This window comes from Gekko japonicus, unplaced genomic scaffold (assembly GCF_001447785.1).
Source record: "Gekko japonicus isolate JY-2015 unplaced genomic scaffold, Gekko_japonicus_V1.1 scaffold1955, whole genome shotgun sequence".
In the NCBI taxonomy this organism is placed as follows: domain Eukaryota; kingdom Metazoa; phylum Chordata; class Lepidosauria; order Squamata; family Gekkonidae; genus Gekko; species Gekko japonicus.
The window spans coordinates 175,670-197,983 of record NW_015169232.1 but is presented as its reverse complement, the minus strand read 5'-3'; the positions used below and the strand labels follow the sequence as shown (position 1 = coordinate 197,983).

At 47.3% G+C, this 22,314-nt stretch overlaps 1 protein-coding gene across 1 annotated transcript in view; it reads right to left on the bottom strand.

Annotated features, from left to right (window-relative positions):
• The window catches only part of VAC14 (Vac14 homolog (S. cerevisiae)), a 171,456-nt gene that overhangs the window by 51,821 nt on the left and 97,321 nt on the right, over window positions 1-22,314 (bottom strand). The window lies entirely within an intron of this gene.

The window sequence follows — 22,314 nt, the reverse complement described above, 5'->3', positions numbered from 1 at the left end:
GTAAATAATATCTATTGGATCCCCCTTGTCCACATGTTTGTTCACCCCCTCAAAGAACATTAACAGGTTAGTGAGACAAGATCTTCCCTTACAGAACCCATGTTGAGTCTGCCTCAATAGGTTTTGTTCATCTATGTGCCTACTAATTCTTTCCTTAATAATGGTTTCCACCAATTTACCCGGTATCGACGTCAGACTGACTGGCCTGTAATTTCCCGGATCTCCTCTGGAACCCTTTTTAAAGATGGGAGTGACATTTGCTACCTTCCAGTCCTCAGGAATGGAGGCTGATTTTAAGGAGAGATTACATATTTTTGTCAGGAGATCCAGAAGTTCACATTTGAGTTCTTTCAGAACTCTCGGATGTATGCCATCTGGGCCTGGTGATTTATCAGTTTTTAAGTTGTTTATCAGTTTTAGGACCTCCTCTCTCGTCACCTCAATCTGACTCAGGTCTTTCAACACCCCTCCCGAACTCAGCGGCTCTGGAGTGGGCAAGCACCTCTCATCTTCCACAGTGAAGACGGAGGCAAAAAATGCATTTAGCTTCTCAGCCATTTCCCTATCATCCTTCAGTACTCCTTTTACCCCTTGGTCATCCAAGGGCCCCACTGCCTCCCTGGCTGGTTTCCTGCTTCTAACGTATTTGAAGAAAGTTTTATTATTGGTTTTTACGTTTTTTGCTATATGCTCCTCATATTCGCTTTTTGCCTGCCTGACCACAGACTTGCATTTTATTTGCCATAGCCTGTGTTCCGTTTTATCAGCCTCACTGTGACTAGCTTTCCACTGCTTAAAGGAATTCTTTTTACTTTTTACAGCTTCCATTACTCTGTTTGTTAACCATGCAGGCTTTTTCCTATACCTGTTTGTGCCTTAACTAACCTGCAGAATATATTTTTTGATCTTCTAGGATCGTAGTTTTAAATAGTTTCCAAGCTTCCCCAATGGTTTTGACCCTTTCTACTTTTCCTTTCAGTTTCCTCCCCACATGTCCCCTCATATCAGAGAAATTACCCCTTTTAAAGTTAAAAGTGGTTGTGTGAGTCTTTTTGGCCAATTCCCTATTTATACAAATGTTGAACTCAACAACATTATGATCACTGTTCCCAAGCGGTGCAATCACTTTTACATCTCTCACCAGGTCTTGAGTGTTACTTAGGACCAAATCAAGGATCGCCTCTCCCCTGGTAGGTTCCGTGACCATCTGCTCCATAGCACAGTCATTTAGAGTGTCTAGAAACTCAGTCTCTTTTTCTCGACTACAACACATATTGACCCAATCAATCTACCTATATAGGGTTGATTGTGAGGTTGTAGGAACATCCCTCCCCTTTGGTCTTTAGCGCAAAGAGCCAGCCAGCCATCAGCAGGAGAAATCAAAGGTTGCCCTGCCCCAGAACTACTGGGGAACTACCATTTTTGCTTCTGAGATCCAGCTCTGTCAACCGTTTGGGTCTTGTATCCCATCACCTGACATGCACATATGTAAATGACCTTGGAACGCTGGGCGGGACTGCACAAAGCAGCCAATGAACCCAGCCAGTGTCTTCCGAGTGGCAGTTTTTTCGGCCTAACACTAAAGGAGTGCATTTTAGAATTCTGGCACCCAAAACCCTTTTATAATATAGGAGAGATTAGGTCATTGGGGTGTCTATTCCAGTCCTGCGTGCAGTGGATCCTCGACACTGCCACCAATAGCTGGCTCTTTTTGACCACCTAGCTGTGGAGCCACACTTCCTGTTCCTTGGAGCCTTAAGCCATTAGTCTGCAGATGTGAAGCTTCATGTCAGCTAATTACCAAAAAATGAGCTCTGAGACAAAGCGAGAACGTTCCCCACACATTTTAAAAACGTGCTCTTATTTATTCAAGAGGCTAATAGCTCCAAAGGAGCCATTACAGTCTTCGAAATAAATGGCCTTTGGCCAATATGTGTTTCCCCCATGGACTGAGCCAGCTGTTTCCCAAGCAGTTATGATCAGCCATGTAAATCAGCACTTGAGGGGGCTCCTCTGACTCAGATAGGCTGGTTAATGCTAAATCGCAGCAAGGGCAACTCTGAGACTGCATAACCAGCCAGTTACGTTGAGGGGCTGCCAAATGGTTTAGGGTGTTACAAACTTCTTGTGCGCTTCTGGTGAAGAGAGGCCACAGGATGTAACTTCACATGCAGCAATGGTCCAAACTCAAAAAGCAAGGTGGGAAACTCTCCTCAGGCAACTACCTACACAACACAAAAATTGGCTGTACTGGAAATCTTCTGCTTGCAGTTTTAGGCGCTGTGACTCAAGGTGGCAAGCATGCACACTGAGCCTCTTCCCCACTTACAAAAAGCACAGCCCCACAAGGAGCTACCCTCTACTGAGACAGACCCTGGTCTATCAAGGTCAGTGCTGTCTACATCTACTGGCAGCAGCTCTCCAGGGTCTCAGGTCAACTACCTGAGCCTTTTAAATCAAGGGTGTCAAACATAAGGTCCGGGGGCTGGAACTGGTCCATCCAGGGCTCTTACGTGGCCCAATTAGATAAGCACATGGAACAGAGGTCCATCGGTGGCTATTAGCCACAAGGTATAGATAGGAACTCTCAGTCTGGGGCAAGTGATGCTCTGTATTCTTGGTGCTTGGGGGGGCAACAGTGGGAGGGCTTCTAGTGTCCTGGCCCCACTGCTGGACCTCCTGATGGCCCCTGGTATTTTTGGCCACTTGTGACAGGGTGTTGGACTGGATGGGCCATTGGCCTGATCCAACATGGGTCTCTCTTATGTTCTTAACTAGTGCAAGGGAGGGAACAGGAGACTGCTCAGGGGGAGCAGGGGGAGCCACTCTGGTTGTGGCTTTAGCATGGCGGAACGGCCTTGTCTGCAGCAGTCAAGCAGAGTGGGGGTGCCTGCCCAGGGCTGCACTGCTGGCTCTCCAGTCTGCCCATGTGGGTTTCCCTTTGCACACCCCCTCCCAGTCCATGAGGCCTTGCAGGAGCTTACCAGCTGCTGTCCTTTATACAATTTATATATCCGACACCTGGCATTACATTTTTCTGGCATGCACAGCGCAGCCCGGCCCAATAAAGTGACATTTATGTCAGATCCGGCCCTCATAACAAAAGAGTTCAATACCTCTGTTTTAACTGGAGATGCTGGGGACTGAACCTGGGAACTACTGCATGCAAACCAAATGCTCCACCACTGAGCCACAGCCTCACCCACTTGCGCAGCACCAGGATGTATCTTTGTTACATTCTGGCCTAAATAAGAGGCAGAATAAATTGTTATGTGCAGTTCCAATATTCTTGTGTGCCTAGGAGCTATTGGCTTTTTAAAAAAATTGCAAAGGAAGGCAGGTGTCGTTTGCAGGGGGTGGGGGCCTCTTTCGTTCCCATCCAGATCAGTTCAAAATCCCCTCGTCTCCAAGCAGCTTCTCAACTTCCGAGAGCTGCTTTACTCCTGCTCCCAGCTCTACGAAAGATTTTTTTGAGTGAACTACCTCTGACTGAGAAAAGAAACACTGCACAGCACCCAGCTTTCCTTGACCTGAAGCTGCTTTGTTTGATGTGTGTGTGTGGTGGTGGTGGGAATCACAGAACTCTAAAGCGCAAGGGTCCAAGTTACTTGGGAACAGCAGAACTGTGAAAAACAGAGGTTTGTTTGATAGATCAAGAGTTGGCACCTCATGCTATGAAGTAAAAAAGAAGAAGATTGTTTTGTACTAGCACAGAAGCACAATTTTATGCACTGGCTAGAACACAAGTCTTAACAAGAAGGGCTTTAAACACTACCCTTGAGCTAGGATTAAGTAGCTTCCCTGATTTCTGGCTTATTTATTTTTATTTATTTTATTCGACATATATCCCGCCCTCCCCACATGGCAGGCTTAACGGGGAGTGTGTGTTGTGGTCTCTCATATTCCCGTGGCAGAGAAATGTCACTATCAAAGAGAGAGTGCAAACAGGCCAATCCAATCAACTTGAAGCACCCCGCAATACCCCAAGAGCACTTGAGAAGATGCTTGTTTTATCGGCAGCTCCCAGGCAGAAAGCAAATGAGTGGTGTCCTCCTGGCCCAATGTGACTGCTTGCTGCCTCACCAATACCTCTCTTCCTGCAGTTCACGCTGATAACCAAAAGGAAGTTAGGAAAGCTTCCGGGGTTGGAGAAACATGGATCCTACATCTTGGTGTTAATCTACCACTGGGAACAAGACTCTCACTGTGCATCTCTAGTGGTGTTCTTAGTGAATGCTAGCCCCATCTAGAGCGTTGAGCACATGTTGCTCCTGTGAAAAACGGGAAGCACATCTGACTTCTGCAAGTATTCCACGGCACCACCTTTGTCATGGCTACCACGGTCCACCTTGCAGAAGACAAGGGCTTCATTGAGAGCTCCAAAAGAGATTGTGGAGGAGGCAGCAGCAGAACAGGGTTGCCAGCCCAGCTCTTGCAAACAGTAGGAGGGGGGGGGGAGAACAGGACCCTTGAAAACCAGTGTCATTTCCAGTGAAAACCTGGAAGTGACATCACAGCCACCCATGATACTGTAGTAATTTGCAACATGTGCAACACTCCCCCCCCCTTTTTTTCCCTTCTGCTTCCTGGAATAAAGCAGTACAAAGGCAGCAAGAGAATGTCCACCACCTTATGTTCAGCTTGCATGTGTGTGTGTGTGTGTGTGTGTGTGTGTGTGTGTGTGTGTGATAAGCTTGGTCTTTGGCAATGCAGAGATCCAAACCATTGCTTCTGTCCCTGCCCAGTTTGGATGGGAGGGAGGAGCAATCTTTTGTAACTTCACTGTGTAGCTATTCTGCTGAGGGACTGGGCTGGATAAGATTCCCCCCAGCAGCTGCAAGTCAGCCAACCCAAAAGGCAGCTGAAAACTCATTCCACGGCTGCTGAATCTGCTCAAAGCAATTCGAAGATAACCCCTGATTGGCTCTACCCTCTGATTGTAAGTGTCAAATAAGGTACGCGTGTCTCCTGAATAGTATGCTGCAAAATTTGTGACATCTCTAAACTTCACTGTGTAGGGTGGCTAGCACTTCCCAGTGGCTCCTTCCAGCCTCCGGATGCAGCTTTCTTAGCCTTATTAAGGAAGAGGAGTGGCTGTCGGGGTTGCCAGAGCCCTTCACTCCTGTGTCCGCTGAGCCAGCCTGTGACGTCAGAATCACTGTGGTGGACAGGGCTGTCAAGTCACAGCTGACTTGAGGTGACCCCATGGGGATTTCAAGGCAAGAGATGTTCAGAGGTGGTTTGCCACTGCCTGCCTCCCTATTACAGCCCTGGTATTCCCTGGAGGCCCCCCCTTCCAAATACTAGCCAGCTTCCGAAGTCTGATGAGATCACACTAGCCTGGGCTATCCAATCAGGGCACCATATTTGGTGCAATTTGTTTGTAAACTATTTATTATTGTGTAAATATTGTGATGCCGAATGGCCTAATTATTTGTTGTGATCAGCCCTGAGCCCGTTTGCAGGGAGGGTGGAATATACATTTGGAAAATAAATAAATAAATAAACAAAAATAAAAATCACTTGATTCATCCAATTATCCCTTTGTCAGGTTCATGCATAAAAAGAAAAAAAACCACAAAAACATACCAAGCTATACCTTATACAATACATATTCTTGTCCTCAAGATATTAGAGTGGACAATACATATACATATCTATTTTACACAATTTCAGCATCCTTCCAAACTTTAGGAGTCTCTCTCCATCTAAAAACTTAAAATGTCAGGACTTTTGGAAGATTCCACCACAGACTGGGGCTTACAAGGACAGAGGTGGGCCCAGGAATGACTGCATACCATAGATTTTTCCCATTCCACCATGTTTCTGAGATACCTGCTATATCTAAATTGTCATTTAACACCAAGCACTCCAGCTCCTCCATCTCGGCTTGGGAGATTTCTAGCATTGGCATATAGACATTGAATAAGACTTCTATACCACTATGAATTGGCTGACATCCATCCAGTCAAAGCAGGAGAAATACAAGTGGCTTCTTGGCTGGATTCCCACAGTTGTCTCTTATTAGATCTCTCCAGATAAATGCATTTGCGCTAGTTTTGAAGAGCTATCTATAAAAAAAATTGGCAATGTGAAGATTACCAGGTTAATCAGAAGAAGGAATGGACTGAAAGAGAACAACCAAGAGACTTGTGGAGGTTAACTAGGGGGACCATGAGGGGTTGTGAAATATCAGCAAACTGCTCTCAACCTTAATAATTTGGACGTGTTGAAGATGACGACTGCAAACAAGAACATCTATTCATGTTCAGAGCAGCCTGATCTAGAAACAAGGGCAACCTTCAAATTACTGGATGAAAGGGCAACTTCTTTGTCTCTCTCAGCACACAGCAATTAAAAATGAATCCAAATTCTACCTACAGCAAAGTAGTGGGTAGATTACCACCACCCTAGAACCAAATGGGCGACCACAAGACAGTGAACGGCTGAGCATCAGAACAACTGTTATATAAATACTGTTACAAGAACAATGTTGAAGACTCAGTGGGCCAAGGCAGCAATGCCGATGTGCTTGCATAGTGGGCAGAATGGACTGATTCAATGGAGTAGTGAGATAGAAGTGGGTGAAATCTGTCCAGATGGTGCAGAAGATATCCTTCCAGGGGACCAGACCTAACTGAACTGTTCCCAAAGAAACCAACCAGGCTGTGAAGATGGAGCAGACCGTGTTAAAGGAGTAGACTATTTCTCTAGCAACAACAACAACAACAAAAATCATAGTTGAATACTTTGCCAACCTGGAGGTAACTGTTAGTGTCAGCTGTGATACCCAGGCTGATATGAAAAGCATCCCCCTTTGAGATGTTATCAGGGATTGGCATGAAAAGGGACATGGAAGTTCCAATCCGAAGAATGTCTGCGGCCCAACCCTAAGAAGACATCTCCACAGAGACTCAGCCTTGAAGCAGGGAAGGTTTCTATTTTCTTTACATTGTTGGTTGGGGACCTGCTTCAAAGAAATGATTCACAGATCTTTCCTTGTGCCCCTGCAGTCTGAAACAGGATGCTCACTGCTGGATGTCGCCACCAGTTCTACATGCACGTTACTACATGAACACTTGAGGGTATGGCTGGTTGTGCAGGGTCCAGTGATAGAGGTGCTTCAGTAGATATGGGGACAGGGTTGGTACTGGGGAGTAGAGTGGGTTTTTAGTACAAAGTGGTGTTTCGGTATCTATCACATAGTTCTACAGCGGAGTTCAGTAAGTTGCATGGACTGGTTAGGTGTAGTGGTTAAGTGTGGCAGACTCTAATCTGGAGAACTGGGTTTGATTCCTCATTTCTCCATATGCAGCCAGCTGGGTGACCTTGGGTCAATCACAGTTCTCTCAGAGCTGTTCTCTCAAGAGCAGTTCTCTCAGAGCTCTCTCAGCCCCACTGACCTCAGAGGGAGTCTGTTGTGTGGAAAGGGAGGGAAGGAGATCATAAACTGCTCTGAGAATCCGAGTGAAGGATGGGGTATAAATCCAACTGTTCTTCTCATTGCAGAGTGGACTTTGTAAAAGTCCTGGCAGAATTTCTCAAGGGCATCCTTCCCATAGAATAGTGATTCGGGGAAGTCAGCATGGTTTTGTCCCCAACAGATATTGTCAGACCAACCTGGCCAGTACTTTTCAATATTTTTATCAATGATCTGGATGAAGGGATAGAAGGGCTGCTCATTAAATTTTCAAATGGCAAAATGACCGAAGGGCATATTTGACAGCTAGGAGCTCCAGAAAGTTAATGTGTTTGTGGACTACGTGAGTTTCCCAATTGGAGCCTACGCACAGGCCCTTGAGATGCGCTTCCCAGCCCCAGAGAGACAGCCCAGGGGATACGCCCCTCCCCTAGCTGGACCAATCAACAAGACCGACCCTGCATGAGGAGGAGGAGCCTAATCCCATAAGGAAGGAGTGTCCCACTCACTGGACCACCAGAGAATACATATGTGAGGACTGAATGAGTTGGCATACGTAATGAGATAAGAAATCAACATCCCTGTTGAGTCCCGGGAAGGTTTTTGTTCCAAGTGTTGCAATAATTTGTAATTCAGCAATTTACCTTTCCATTCTGTTCCTGAAGTTCCCGTAGTCTTATTTTGACATATTTATTGCTTTACAACTGTTGACCTTATAACCTTAGCCTGTTATTTAGTTTTTCACATATCTTAAAACATCTTCATCATGTTACATGTTAATTTGCTGTTCAGCCCCTGCCTATAAATGTAAACGTTACCTTCCAATCCAGTGTATTTGAGAAAGTTTGCCTGCATATGAAAGCTCAAACCCGGTTCTCCAGATTAGAGTCCGCCACTCTTAACCACAACACCAAGGTGTCACTGGACTCTACATTTGTTCAGATGATCAATTGTTAGTGATGGGGACTATCTGGATGCTGCTCTAACATAGAAGCACCTCTGAGAGAGCTAGTTGAATGTGAGGAGAAGAAAAGGAGTTGACAATATAAGGGAGAGAGCAGACGTTTGGGTGTACCTCTGTCTGGGAGATGACCAAAAACCCAGGGCTTTTAGGTGTTTTTCTGGTGATAAGCAGAACTGTGATAGTTTAGTCAGACTCTTGAAGAAAGCGGCAGACCAGCAGGGTTAGAATCCTTTTAGTGTAGCAGCCAGTTTGGTGTAGTGCTTCATGAGCTTGAAGAATCACGCGCCCCAAACTCCATCTTTGTAAAGAATGAGGTACAGCTTCTTATGGGAGTAGAAATCCCCCCCATTCCCCCCCCCATACCTTATACACTTAAGCCCATTTTGCTAACTTTCTCAGCAGGCCAGGAGGTGGCCCACCTTCCAATGTTGCTGCCCCCGCACTTTCCAAATGGCTATGAAAAACTCGTCCCCTTCCTTTCCTCTCTTTGGTTTTCCTTGTCTCCCTTCTATATAACCTCCCCGCCACTCCCTGGGACACAAACTTCTTTTTTTTTTGCTTATGTTACTCAGTAAAGTCTCATGTACACCAGCAATGTAATATGGTTCACTGAAGCATTAGATGCTATGGTCTGCTCCTGTGCAAGTGGACCAACGGAGAACCTCCTCCTCGCTTTGATTCAAGCCTCTCTCCCACAGCAAGTCCAGTTGTCTTTGCTTCCTCTTAATTACAGCTGGGAGAAGGAAGAGGTTCCTTGACACAAGGAGACTCAACTCTAACGGCTGAGTTGGAGAGCTCTTTGAGCAAAAGCTATTATTTCCCCAATCAAAATGCTGGAGAGGTGGAGCCAGACCTGGCTCCTAATAAAAGGGATGAGATCCACTGCTATTCTCCCTCCGTGCACTATGGCGTGTAGAGCTCTCTGGCCTACAGTTCGTTTGTCTGCTTTCAGATGAAAAACAGCCTCCTCTAGCAGCTTGCTCTTGCTCTTTTATGAAGCAAAGCACAAGGTGAACCAAGTGAGTGTGTGTGGGGGGGAGGGGTTAATAGTGAAAGACAAACTTGCTAGAGTCACCTTGCACAGGTGAGCTGAGCAGCCCAAATGCAGAAGATCCAGTGGACTGGCTTTGCCCATGTTACAGTTGGCCACAGAGACAAAAACTCTGTCCTCCTCAGGAACAGTTTATGTGAAAGGTTTCGAGGGTTCTGTTCCGCCTGCCTTAGCCAGCCATGGTAAGAAAGGGAAACAGAAATCGCTCTCTCTTCCTTTCCCAGCCCCAAGTGCTGGATTAATTTCCCCTATCAGAATGAGACGACTTGCAAACAAGAATCCTCCAAAGGGCTGGCAATGCCGTGGCTATGGGGGTGCTTCTCCAGCCAAGACAGCCAAGGGGACTGCTTGTGGCAGCATACCCAGAAGGGTGCAGATTCACTGTGTGTGTATGAGGGCTTCGCTTGCTCCCAACCATCAATGTCACAAGCACTTGGTGACACCAGCAGGGGTAGAAGCTCAGGAGCAGTGTTCTCTGTAAGCTGAGTTAGTGTGAGCTAGCTCACAGTTTTTTAGCCTCCGGCTCACACACTTTTGTCTTAGCTCGGGAAGAATTACTCCAGAGCAAACTAATTTAGGCTGTAGCCAAATTGCTCGCTCACAACTTTAATGCCAGTAGCTCACACAGTAGAATGTTTGCTCACAAGACTCTACAGCTTAGAGGGAGCATTACTCAGGAGGTGGTGGGTGTACCTTTAACAGGGAGCCAAAAGATCTCGAGTCAGCAGCACCTCTTGGCTAACAGCAATCTGAAGATTTCAAGAGCTCCTTATACCAAGTAGTCCAAATAAACTGACAGACACCTTGACACTTTCCCAGAAGCCCAGTGGCTTTCGGGATGTATAGAATTCTCAGGACATCCCCCTGCAGAAAGGGCTGCCCTGTCTGCAACCTATGAGAGGCGCCATCATTAAAAAGTCAGTCCCTGGCTTGCTTTCCATTAGGGAACGAGATGATTCTCTCAGCTCCATTCTGGTATTGTTCCATGGTTCCCTCGGGGGGTTTCTCGGGGGGGGGGGGGGGAGTTCAGAAAGCTGATAACTGATTTTATTCTTCTACCATTTTAAAAAATATATTTTTTAATTATCAGCTTTTGAGAAACAAATTTTGTTCCCTTTCCACAGAAGACCAACACAAAAGAGAACTTTTGTACAGTACCTAGCATTTTGCTGTCCTTCATGATTAACTCCTTGCACGATGATTTTTGAAAAAAACAGGTTGCTTACCTGTAACTGATGACCTTCAAGTGGTCATCTGTGCAGTACCACACATGGGTTGGGGGCCTGCGCACGACCTCGACCGGAGAAACTTCTAGAGCTTTGCCTCAGAAAACTTTTGGCGGGCTCTCTTCCCGCCCTGGGGAGCAGGCACGTACTGCGCATGCCTGGAGTGGGGTTCCTTCGACCGCTACCAGTAAGTCCCATCAAGCCAAAGAAAGGTGAATAGGAGATGCCAGCAGTGGGGAAGGCTGGGTGGGATTGTGGTACTGCACAGATGACCACTCAAAGATCATCAGTTACAGGTAAGCAACCTGTTTATCTTCATCCTGGTCTCTGTGCAGTCCCACACATGGGTGATTACAAGAGCTGAACCAGTTGGAGGAAGGAGCTGGCAGCTGCAAGACACACAAAGAATACAGCATCACCAGCAGGAAGAAACACCCACGGGTCCTACCTGGAGACGCAGCAGGGTCAAGTGAAGAGAGATCGCAGCACCGACTGGCCAAAAGCAGCATCCCATCGAGCTCGGACATCGAGTGCGTAGTGGGTCACGAAGGTCGATGCCGAGGACCACGTAGCAGCCACACAGACGTCCTCCAACGGGACACCAGCCAGGAAAGCGGTGGATGTCGATACCGCCCGTGTAGAATGGGTAGTGACAGAGGTAGGAACAGGTTGACATGCAAGCTCATAGCAAAGGGCTATAGTGGAAGTCACCCACTTGGATGAGGAAATAGGCTCCCCGAGATGAGGGGGCCCATATGCAAGGAACAGCCGAGGAGATTTACGTATAGGCTGAGTTCTATGTAAATAGAAGGAGAGCACTCTGCACACATCGAGGCAGTGGAGGGCTCTCTGAGGTGCATCAGTCGGATTTGGAAAGAATGAAGGTAAGACAGACGACTGGGACAGATGGAAGGCAGTGACGACTTTAGGCAGGAAAGAAGGATCTGGCCTAAGGACAACCTTTTCCTTATGGAAAATTGTACAGGGGGGATCAGCCCGAAAGGCAGCTAGTTCCCCTACTCTGCGTGCGCTATAAGGAAGGCAGTTTTCCAGGAGCATAACCTGAACTCGGCCGTGGCCATGGGCTCGAACGGTTTAGACATCAGTTGAGTGAGAACGAGAGAGAGTCCACGAAGGCACCAAAGGCCAGAGGCGGAGGAGACCTTTGAGGAACAACTTGGTAAGGCAGTGGGGGAAAACCGTGGATCCCTGTATCAAGGGATGATAGGCCAAAATGGCCGCTAAATGGACTTTTAAAGATGAGTATGCCAGGCCAGTATTTTTTAACGAGACGAGATAGGAAAAACGGAGAGACGACTGGAGAGGATCAAAGCACTGATCAGAAGCATACGACTGGAACCTCTTCCACTTCAGAGCGTAAGTGGCACGGGTAGACGGCTTCCTGGCATTCAGAAGGACTTCGGACACTTCAGGCGGGAAGGCTAGTGCAGGATCTTCCAGGCCGTCAGTCGGAAGAAGCCGGGATCGGGGTGGAGGACCTTTCCTCAAGCCCGAGAGAGGAGATCTGGAACGACAGGAAAGGGACGGAAAGTCTGGTCGGAGAGCCGAAGAAAGTGAGGAAACCAGACTTGGTGCGGCCACCACGGAGTGACTAGGATGCAGGACGTCGAATCAGCTATAAACTTTTGAATGACCCTGGAGATCAAGGGGAATGGAAGAAAGAAGTAAAACAGAGTTTCTGTCCAGGTGTGGAGAAAGGCATCTCCCAGGGACCGAGCGGATGGTGGACCGAGGTTGAAAAAGTGTGAGCATCGGGCATTGTGTGCAGTTGCAAAGCCATCTACGGCAGGGCGACTGAACTCGAGGAAGAGAGGTTTCAGGTTTCGAAGGTGAATGGACCATTCGTTGTCCGAAAACTGGGAGCTACTCAACTGATCGGTATGTATGTTTTGAACGCCCGGGATGTTGATCGTGGAGAGTGTGATGGAGTGGTGGATGCACCATTGCCAGAGATCGATAGCTGCCTGGCAAAGACGAAGGGAGGCTGTCCCGCCCTGTTTGTTTATGTAGTAGACTGTGGTGGTGTTGTCGGAGGCAACGCGAACAACCCAGCCTCGAAATGACAGGGAGAAATGAGCGGAGACCTAACTGAACGGCACGCAGCTCCAGGATATTGATATGAAGGGCGGCTTCACGAGGAGACTAGGTCCCTTGTGCCAAAAGGATTCTGCACTGGGCTCCCCAGCCCCAGAGGGATGCATCGGTGGAGATCGAGACTTGCGGGGGAAGAGGCCAAAAGGGCATGCCGGAGAGCAAGTGGCGAGGGTGAGACCACCAAGCGAAAGAGTCGACAACAGGGGGTGGGATTGACAGGATTGTGTACCACGGACTGCGGAGAGGGTCGAAGGCACGGAGAAGCCAAAGTTGGAGGGGGTGCATCCTCAACCTGGCATGACGGACGACAAAGACAGTAGACGCAAAATGCCCCAGGAGCTTCATAACGGACCAAGCAGACTGGCGGGGAGAGGTCTGAAACTGGGAGACCAGAGTAAGTATGTTGGAGGCCCTTGAGTTTGGAAGAAATGCAGTCTCGAGGTTGGTATCGAGAAGACGCAAAATGCCCCAGGAGCTTCATAACGGACCAAGCAGACTGGCGGGGAGAGGTCTGAAACTGGGAGACCAGAGTAAGTATGTTGGAGGCCCTTGAGTTTGGAAGAAATGCAGTCTCGAGGTTGGTATCGAGAAGGGCACCCAGGAATTGAAGGGCCTGAAGAGGCTGTAGGGACGACTTGGTTAGGTTGACACAAAGCCCGAGGGCACGAAGGAGAGACAGGGTGGTTTGGACGTCTTGGAGGAGCTAGTGTTGGGTGGAGGCAACAAGAAGCCAATTGTCGATATAGGGATACAGGGCAATCCCCCGATGATGGAGGTCTGCAGCCACCACAGCCATCAGCTTGGTAAAAACCCTCGGGGAAGTGCAGAGTCCGAACGGAAGGACCCGATATTGATAGTGTGCGTTGCTGACAGCGAAACGCAGGAACCTTCGATGCTGTGGACGGATAGTGACATGAAAATAGGCGTCCAGGAGATCGACAGAGGCGAGCCATGCCACCCAGGGAATCAATGGGAGGATAGATTGTAGGGTGATCATTCGGAACTTGTGACATCGAATGTACCAATTGAGATCCCGGAGATCCATAATAGCCCTGAAGACGCCATCCCTCTTTGGTACGAGGAAATATTTTGAATAAAAGCCTAGGGTTCGTTGCGCTTCCGGGACGACCTCAATGGCACCTTTGGCTAGAAGCGCAGAAATCTCGGAATTGAGGAGAGGATCCGGGGGGGTGACGATATAATGAGGTAGGTGGGGAGGCGAAACGAACTGTATGGCGTCCCCGACTGGGGGGGGGTGACAATATAAGTCGGGAGGTGAAACGAACTCTATGGCGTACCCGACCCGTAAGATGGTAAGCACCCAGATATTGGTTGAAATTTCTTCCCACTTTCGTAGAAAGGGGAAGAGTCGGGTCCGGACGGGAGGGGTGTACGATGGAGGAGATGGCAGGTGATCTAAGCGGTCAAACGGACTGCTTGGGTTTTTTAGGGGCCTGTTGGCGCACCCTATTGGGATAACGGGAGTCATAGGGCCTCTTTCTCCAATAGGAGGTGGGCACAGGAGATGGCTGACGTCTGGCATAATATGGTTCCCACGGACGGTATCGACGTCGAGGTGTCAATGCTGAGACACCAAGGTTGCAAGCCTGTTTCTGACTATCATCGACAGCCTTTAAGGCTTCGTCAATGGTAGAGTGGAAAAGACCTTCGCCATCGAAGGTGAGATCCTCAATCCAGAATTTCACGTCGGGCTGTAAAGAGGTACCTCTTAGCCAAGCATGACGATGGAGACCGACAGAGGAGACAAGAACTTTCAAGGAGCAAGTGACAGCATGACGGACTGAATTAATTTGCTGTTTTGAGATCGTGCAAATTTCTGATAAAGCTCCTGACTACGTTGGACGGTGTTCCTCCAGAACAAACTGTAAGACGAGACGAACTGCATTAGCCACATTAAAGGCATAGGCCGACAGATATGACAGGTAGGTGTCAATACGAATATTCATAGAGGCGAAGGAATACAGCTTCCTCGCGATAACATCGATCTTGCGGCCCTCGCAATCGGGAGGCGCAGAGTGGCGGGCAGATTGCTTCGATTTCGAAGAAGATTGGACAATCATGGAATTCGGCGGAGGCTGGCTGAAGAGAAACTTCCCTGAGCTCTCTTGGACCTTATAGAGAGCTTCGTATTGTTTGGAAACTGGGGGAATGGAAGCGGAATGAACCCATGTCTCCTTGAGGGTGGAGAGGTGGACTGGCAATAGAGGCAGGACTGTCGAAGGCGGGAGGTCAGCGTGAACAAGCTTGTGAATGACATCAGTCACAGCCGGTGATTCAGTGGAACCCTGGACCTGAAGGGCGGATGCCAACCTGGTTACAAGTTCCAGATACGCTTTCGGGCCTTCAGTAGGTGAAATAGACCCCGAGGGCCAATGGTCATCTTCAATGTGCGAAATATTGAGTTCAAGATCTGCCGAATCCGAGTTGTCGGAAATCGACATGGGAGAGAAGGATCTCCGCTGTTGAGTGAGATCAGCCGGTATCAAGTCATCAACAGGGGGATGAAGCCTAGGTTCTGAGAGAGAACACTTAGGGGCATCCCTAGGCCTCGAGAGGTCAGGAGGCTGGTCAGGGGCCACAGAACGGGCCGAAGTCACGGACCGAGATCGTCTGGCGCGATCTAAAGTGTGTGGATGGTCATCACGTTCGAAATGACGAAGGCAATCATACCAGTGTCGACGAGGAGTAGGAGACCTCGGATAATAATAAGGATAGTAATCTGGTCGATCTCGTTCATCAGACCAGTATTCGTCATCAGAAGGCGATCCCGAAGGAAAAGGTGACTGGCGATGAAGAAGATGCTTTCGATCATATCGAGATCGATGGCCAGCAGAATGCTCCGTGTCCTCCAAATGGTGGATTGGGATACGGGAGTGTGGTGTCGGAGATCGAGAATCCCGGTGACAAGACCAGTCAGGAAGAGATCTCGTAGATTGACCCAGTGGAATAAGGCCAGAGGCTGAAGAGAGCGTAGGTGGCGGTGGCAGAGGCCGCAAAGCAGACTTGTTAGGTACAACATCCACAGCAGGGGTTGATGTCGTTAAACTAGTAATGACGACTGGGTCGACAGCCGAAGTCGAAGTCGAGGGCTTGACTTTTGATTTCGAGGAAGCCTTACCCTCAGGCCGTGTAGATTTTAGCTTTGGTGCCTTCAAAGAGGATTCTGATTTTTTAGAAACAGTCGAAGGCATGGCAGGGCACAAGGCTGCCTCTAAAAGCATAGCCCTAAGGTGAGTCTCCCTATTATGTCGAACTTGTCTAGTAAAATCTAGCACAATGAATACAAGTATCGACTCTATGGGATTCCCTGAGTGTCAGCTATGCTGCCATGGGGGTTGGGGAGTTCATTCTGTGTCTTGGTAATCGCTATTGCATTCCTATCTGCTGTTCTGCCTATGCCGCAATGCTTATCTCTACAGATGTGCTGGAGGATGTTGTGTTGGAGGTTGTATTGTCTGGAAGTCTCCTATGTACCGTGAGAGACTACTGCTTCCCAGCTTTCGCCACCTAACAGTTTCCTAGCTGGTCCTGCACGCGGGAGGGTAGCTAATTGGCCCATGCCATGGGGGGGTGCATACGAATGCCCTATATCCTATTATGCTCAATGGGTTGACGCCATTCTTAACAGTGCCTGTGTTACTGCATCTATAGCTTTGCAATAAAAGTATAACCATTCCTGAATGTGTGTACTTCGTTGTAAGCTGTGGGTTCTGACACCGAGACAAAACATGCACAAATCATGACCGTCGTTTGAGGGACGTTTAGCTGGGCAATAATGGCACAGTTTAAAAAACTTTGTTTTGCCAATACGTTCTCTACCCCACTCACTATAAATAAAGGGGGGGGTGAGAGAAGGAGAAAAAAAAGTATTTAAAAATTTATATATATAAAAGAACAAGAAAAGTGAAGAGTGAAGATGGAAGGGAACGAAACAGAGAAAAAAGAGAAATGTATACTTAGCTGAGGCAAGTACGGAGCAACAAAAATGAGGTGTGAACACACAGGCGGTCAAAGAAGAACTGAGTGGGAGGCGCCTCTCTCCCCCGCTCCAGGCATGCGCAGTACGTGCCTGCTCCCTAGGGCGGGAAGAGAGCCCACCAAAAGCTTTCTGAGGCAAAGCTCTAGAAGTTTCTCCGGTCGAGGTCGTGCGCAGGCACCCAACCCATGTGTGGGACTGCACAGAGACCACGACAAAGATCTTTTGTTTCTATGTTGCTGAAGGGTGAAATGGTGCTCTTGTGCAAAACACAACCAAGAATACTTCCAGTAATTTTAAATCAAAAGATTAATTTTAAAAATTAAAAATATGGAGGGAGGAATGGCATGGAAGGGCCTAGTGCTGGGATTTTATTTTTATGCTCCTGAACAGCACATATGCACTTTTCTGCAAAATAAAAATAAAACCAGTTATACCATTTAAAATATCTTGGCAGGATTTTTTAAAAGTACTTCTACTTTCATTCCAGAAATACAACGGACATCTCTGCTCAGGTAAATATTTCCAGTAATACCAAATCTGAGAAGTTCAAGAGAGGATTCCACAAGCGTCCACACTTTCCATACATACACAATCAAAGGGAATTCTGACCAGCTCTGCAGCAAGCATTCCACTGCAAGCAAAAGAAATCCCATCAACAGACTGGTCTACTGAAGGAGTTAACGATGTAGTATGGAAAGGCTGTTTGCGCTGTGTGCAAGTCAAAGAAGCAGACCGCATTCAGCAGCCATGATGGCGCATGGGCAATTCTCATCTCACAAAGCACAAGCCCTGGAAGTTAGGTGCATAAAAGTTTCACATTTTTTATGTCCACTACAAAACAGCCAGAATAGGACATACGGTAGTTGTAGAAGCACAGTATTTCGAAGGACCTTTCTAGCTAGTAAGGAGAAGCTGGAAAATGTGTTGGCAAACTTTGCAAGTAGGGGGGCTCATTATCGCACAATGACCTCAAAAGAATTTTGCTACACAGGACCTGATAGCTTGGCAGAATGCAGCTGGACCTTTAAATTCTTATCCCACTATACCAGCGCTTCTCAACCTTCCATATCTTATGTCCTACCACGGCCAAAGAACCTAGGTCTCACCATGATAGAAAAAAAGCCCACTTTTTACACAAAGGACATTTGTATACTTATAGACACTCTATTATATCTATCGTTTACAGTAGGTTTTAAGGACATAAAAAAACTCAGTAGTATTGTTGGAATTAAGCTTTATTGCCATGGCTTTAATGGATAATTCCTGGCCGAGACGGTCAGTGGGAAGCTGTGCATCAAAGACACTCGGTGGTAAGTAAGGAGCATAGATTAAGAGAAACACTGAGTTCCTAGGTTACCGTTTGCATGCCAAAATATCACACATGATAATCTGTGGCAGGTGGACATGAGGGTTAAGGAAGAGTGAGTTCTTAATACTTGTTATGAAAACCTTGAGTCCCACTCTGTGTCCTGCTGATGATACACCTGCTACCAGGTAAGAACCACTGCTGTAACAGAACCATGCACTGGAGAGGAGGGTCTTTGGTCTTTTGGAGAACCAGCCCTGAGACTCAAATATGAGGCAGTGAGATGCACAGCAGACCAGATTGGTTTCTCCCCTCATGTATCAAAACCGATCACTCTCCTCACAGCACTAACCAGGCTTCCCAAATAAATAGCTACTGCTCATGCAAGGAGAATGGGAACGTTAATGGACAATACATTTTTAAGTATTCAGGAACTGCAGGGGCTCATCTGAAAAGCACAGTTGCACCCTCCTATCCAAGTATCTCGAGACACTACTGATCGCAGTGGTTGTTATGCATTTTTAAACGCTGGTTTGGAAATATTCTGTAAGGGAGCATATTTAGATGACTCCATCTCCCTTTGCTCCTTGAGAAACAATGGTGCCATTTCTAAGCCTGGGAAGAAACTGCCTCAGGCAGCTGATGTGGAGTAGCAGCTAAGAGACCAAGCAGCCGTCCACAAAGACCTTGGTTCAAAGCTTGTCTCTGCCTTAAACTCCCTTGGATGCTTTAAGCAAGCCTGTCCCCCACAGCCTCATCCCCTCCTGTGCACAGTGGAGAGAACTCATGTCTAGATTATAGGGTGGTTCTAAGGACAGTGTTCATGAAGTACTTTGAATGCTGAAAGCACTACGTAAAAGCAAAGTATTAATGACCAATAGCCACCCCAAGATGTAGGGTCACTTCGTCATTGTGCTACAGGTACCATCAATAGCTGGGAAGGGGCAGAGGAAAAAAGGGCACGCCTAACTTCATGGAAGCCCTTGGAATAATTTCTTTCAGAGAGGTTGTGAAGGGAATTTTTGTGCTGCTCCAGAACTCACAGCATTCTGCCAACCAAACACAAAGCCATGCGCTGATGGTACCAACCTCTTTCCACGCCAATCTCTGCTACTCCCCTTCCTCCTTGCGCCAAGCTTGAGCATATGTAACCTGGGACAGAGGAGCACACAAATCTCCCACCCCTCCTGCGCCATGCACCAACCGAAGGGGGAAAAGAAAAAGAGTCCCATCAGCCCACAGTAAAACTCTGTCTTCATGTTCCAGCTGGTTCACGCACCTCAGCACAACAGGAGCTGACAAGAGGGTTTAGCAAGATGACACGGAATCTCAGAGGAGACAAGCTGCAGCCACATACAGAAAAATCAACCCATGTCAGTCCTGACTTGCGCAACAGAGAGCTGCTTTTTAGGAAGTCTGCTGATGAGGAAAACCAGGCTGCTTTCCACATGATATCCCTCAACTGACTTCCTTACAAAGGCTTGCAGGCACGGCTGCTGGGAAATACAGGACGTTGTGCCTCTTTGTAAAAGTCAAGTGGTACAATGCTGAGACCCAACCCCCAGTTGCTCCCTTCCATGCAGTGCAGCTCACAGCCAGTTCTTAAGCCAATTCTTAAGTAAGATGGAGTCCCTTTAAAAGTTCTTTGACCAGATCCCCATGCAGTGAGCTGTGGATATGGAACAGCTCTCTTGGGAATCACCTTCAGGGGCAAGAGACAGGCCTGTATTGTGGGGCCAACCCATGAGGTTAGCCAGGACACAGGGAGTAACTACCATGCAGAGGCAGTTCAAATCAGAAGACCCCAAGCACCTTGGGGGAAGGGTGGGGGTTAAGAGATCTCCTTCAAGGGATATTTTTCATGCCCTCAGTTTAATTTGCCATAGGCGATGCTGTCCCAGGAGTGGGGACAGCATTTGGGCAAACCTATTAGGTAGTCCCCCTAGCTACTGAAGGGTCATTTCAACCAGAGCTGCAGAAAATAAGCTGTCTTCTCTGCCAGGAACTATTTGACTTTGCTGCCTCCCCCCCCTCCCCCTTCCAGTGAGTGTTGTACTGCAGGCATCACGGGAAATTGTGTTTTTGTATTTGACTTGCTCTGAGTTGTAATGTTTTGTGCCTGCAATTCTAACATACATAAAGATTGTGGTATGAAATTATTCTTTTTCTAAAATTACCCACATTTTTTAATTGTTGTCCAGACCTTTAAAAATCTTTCTGGCGTTTAGAGAGACATAAGAAAGACTCTACTTTTTCTCCCCTTTTCTGATATGTAAATGCTGTATTTTTTTTCTCGGGGGATATATTATTAAAAATTAATAACAACAACAACAACAACAATAATCATAATAATCATAATCATAAGTAGTAGTAGTGGTAGTGGTGGTAGTAGTGGTGGTGGTGGTAGTAGGAGTATTGGTATTATAAGTAGTTGTAGTATTATTAAAAAAGAAGACTCCAAGCACAGAAAGCTACCATCACTGAGGGTGATTCTGCATCTGCCATTCGCTCCACATTTTCTCAACACTGAGGAAAAGGTGCAGCTCAAAACCACATCCAAATACTCCAGGGCAACTCCATACTGACTGCGAAGTCACCCCTGAACGGGCATAAATCTATGCAGAAGGTACCATAAAACCCGATAATCAGAGAAAGTGAAAGCGGCATGCAATGCAGAGGGGGATTTCTGTTCCAAGGTGGGTTTGGTAAAACAATGGAGGAAAAAGCCAATACGAATCTCCCTAAAATCAGAGTGAGCATTACCACGCATACTGTTTTACTTCCTTTAGTGGAGAGGCAGCAAAGGTTCTCTCTCAGCAGTCAGAGTAGTCAGATAACACAGAGCGCCCAACCCTAGTGAGCCATGTTGCATTATTTCAGGGGTGGGGGTAATTACTGCCAAATTCTGCCTGCACAGTGACCCCACAACCGCAAAGGGACAAAAGCCCTTCTGTCACGTAAGCTCACAGCACTGCAGCTGCAGCCAGCTACCCAGTGATATTTTCCTACCCAGGGCTAACTACTACAATGAAAATTAGCAGAGGGTAGTTCTCTCAATGCCTATTAGATGTGACAACTAAATGGGAATGCTACGTTTCAGGACAGCACCTCTCTCTCATTAAGCCAACTTTTACTGCCTGCTGATGAGTTTTAAGGAAGTGGGCTTCCCACTACAAGAACGTTCCTTTACTGAGCCTATGGGAAGTATAAAAGGGTTCAGAATCCCACGTTACAATTCATTACTTGGTGATTGCCTGGATACAACACAGACTCTAGCACAGGTGTGGCCAAACTTGCTTAACATCAGAGCCACATAGAATAAATGTCAGATATTTGAGAGCCACAAGACATGAACAAATATAACCCACATGTTTTTATTGAAAAATATGCAAATTTACTTTTTAAATTAACATTAAATAAGACTGCTAAAAATAAAAACAAAAGGGGCAAAAACAGATATTGATAACTAGGAAAAAGGGCCATTGTGGAAATAAATACAACAATCTCTAGAAAGAGGCTCGGGGCAGGTGCCCCGGCCTTGGACACTCAGTGTCAATTTGCTGTGGCGACTTCAGCAGGGTATAATGACACTGAGTCCACCATTTTCTCCAGAGGAATTGATCTCTGCTACCTAAAGAACAGTTGTAATTTTGAGTGATCTCCAGGCCCCACCTGGAGATTGGCAACGATGGTTCCCCAGAAGGGAATGGTTGGTTTGGAGGGTGGAGTCTATGGCTTTGTACCTGTCCGAGGTCCCACGCCTCCTGAAACCTCACCCTTTCCAGGCTCCATCCCTCACATCTCCAGGAATTTCCCACCTGGAGTTCCCCACCCTATCTCCTTCCCAGCCAATCATCAACCTACCTTTATTTCCCCCTCACTTTTCAACTTTCCACCCCCCACAAACCTGCAGCCTCTCCCGTGCTCTGAAGCCCTGACTGCTGCGTCACATTGGCTGTCATATGGGGGCCACCTCAGCAGCATATAAGGATACGGAGCTCATCATTTTCTCCAGGGGAACTGATCTCTGCCATCTGGAAAGCAGTTGTAATTCTGAGTGATCTCCAGCCCTCACCTGGAGATTGGACACATTTTATCTCAGAACAGCAAACTGTTTAGAATGTTAGAGGCAAAAGCCAATCAAGTCGCATATGCAAACGACCTCTGTGTTCCATGGCAAAGGCCAATGAGGCTGCATATGCAAATAACCTCTGTGTTCTGACTGGCTATGG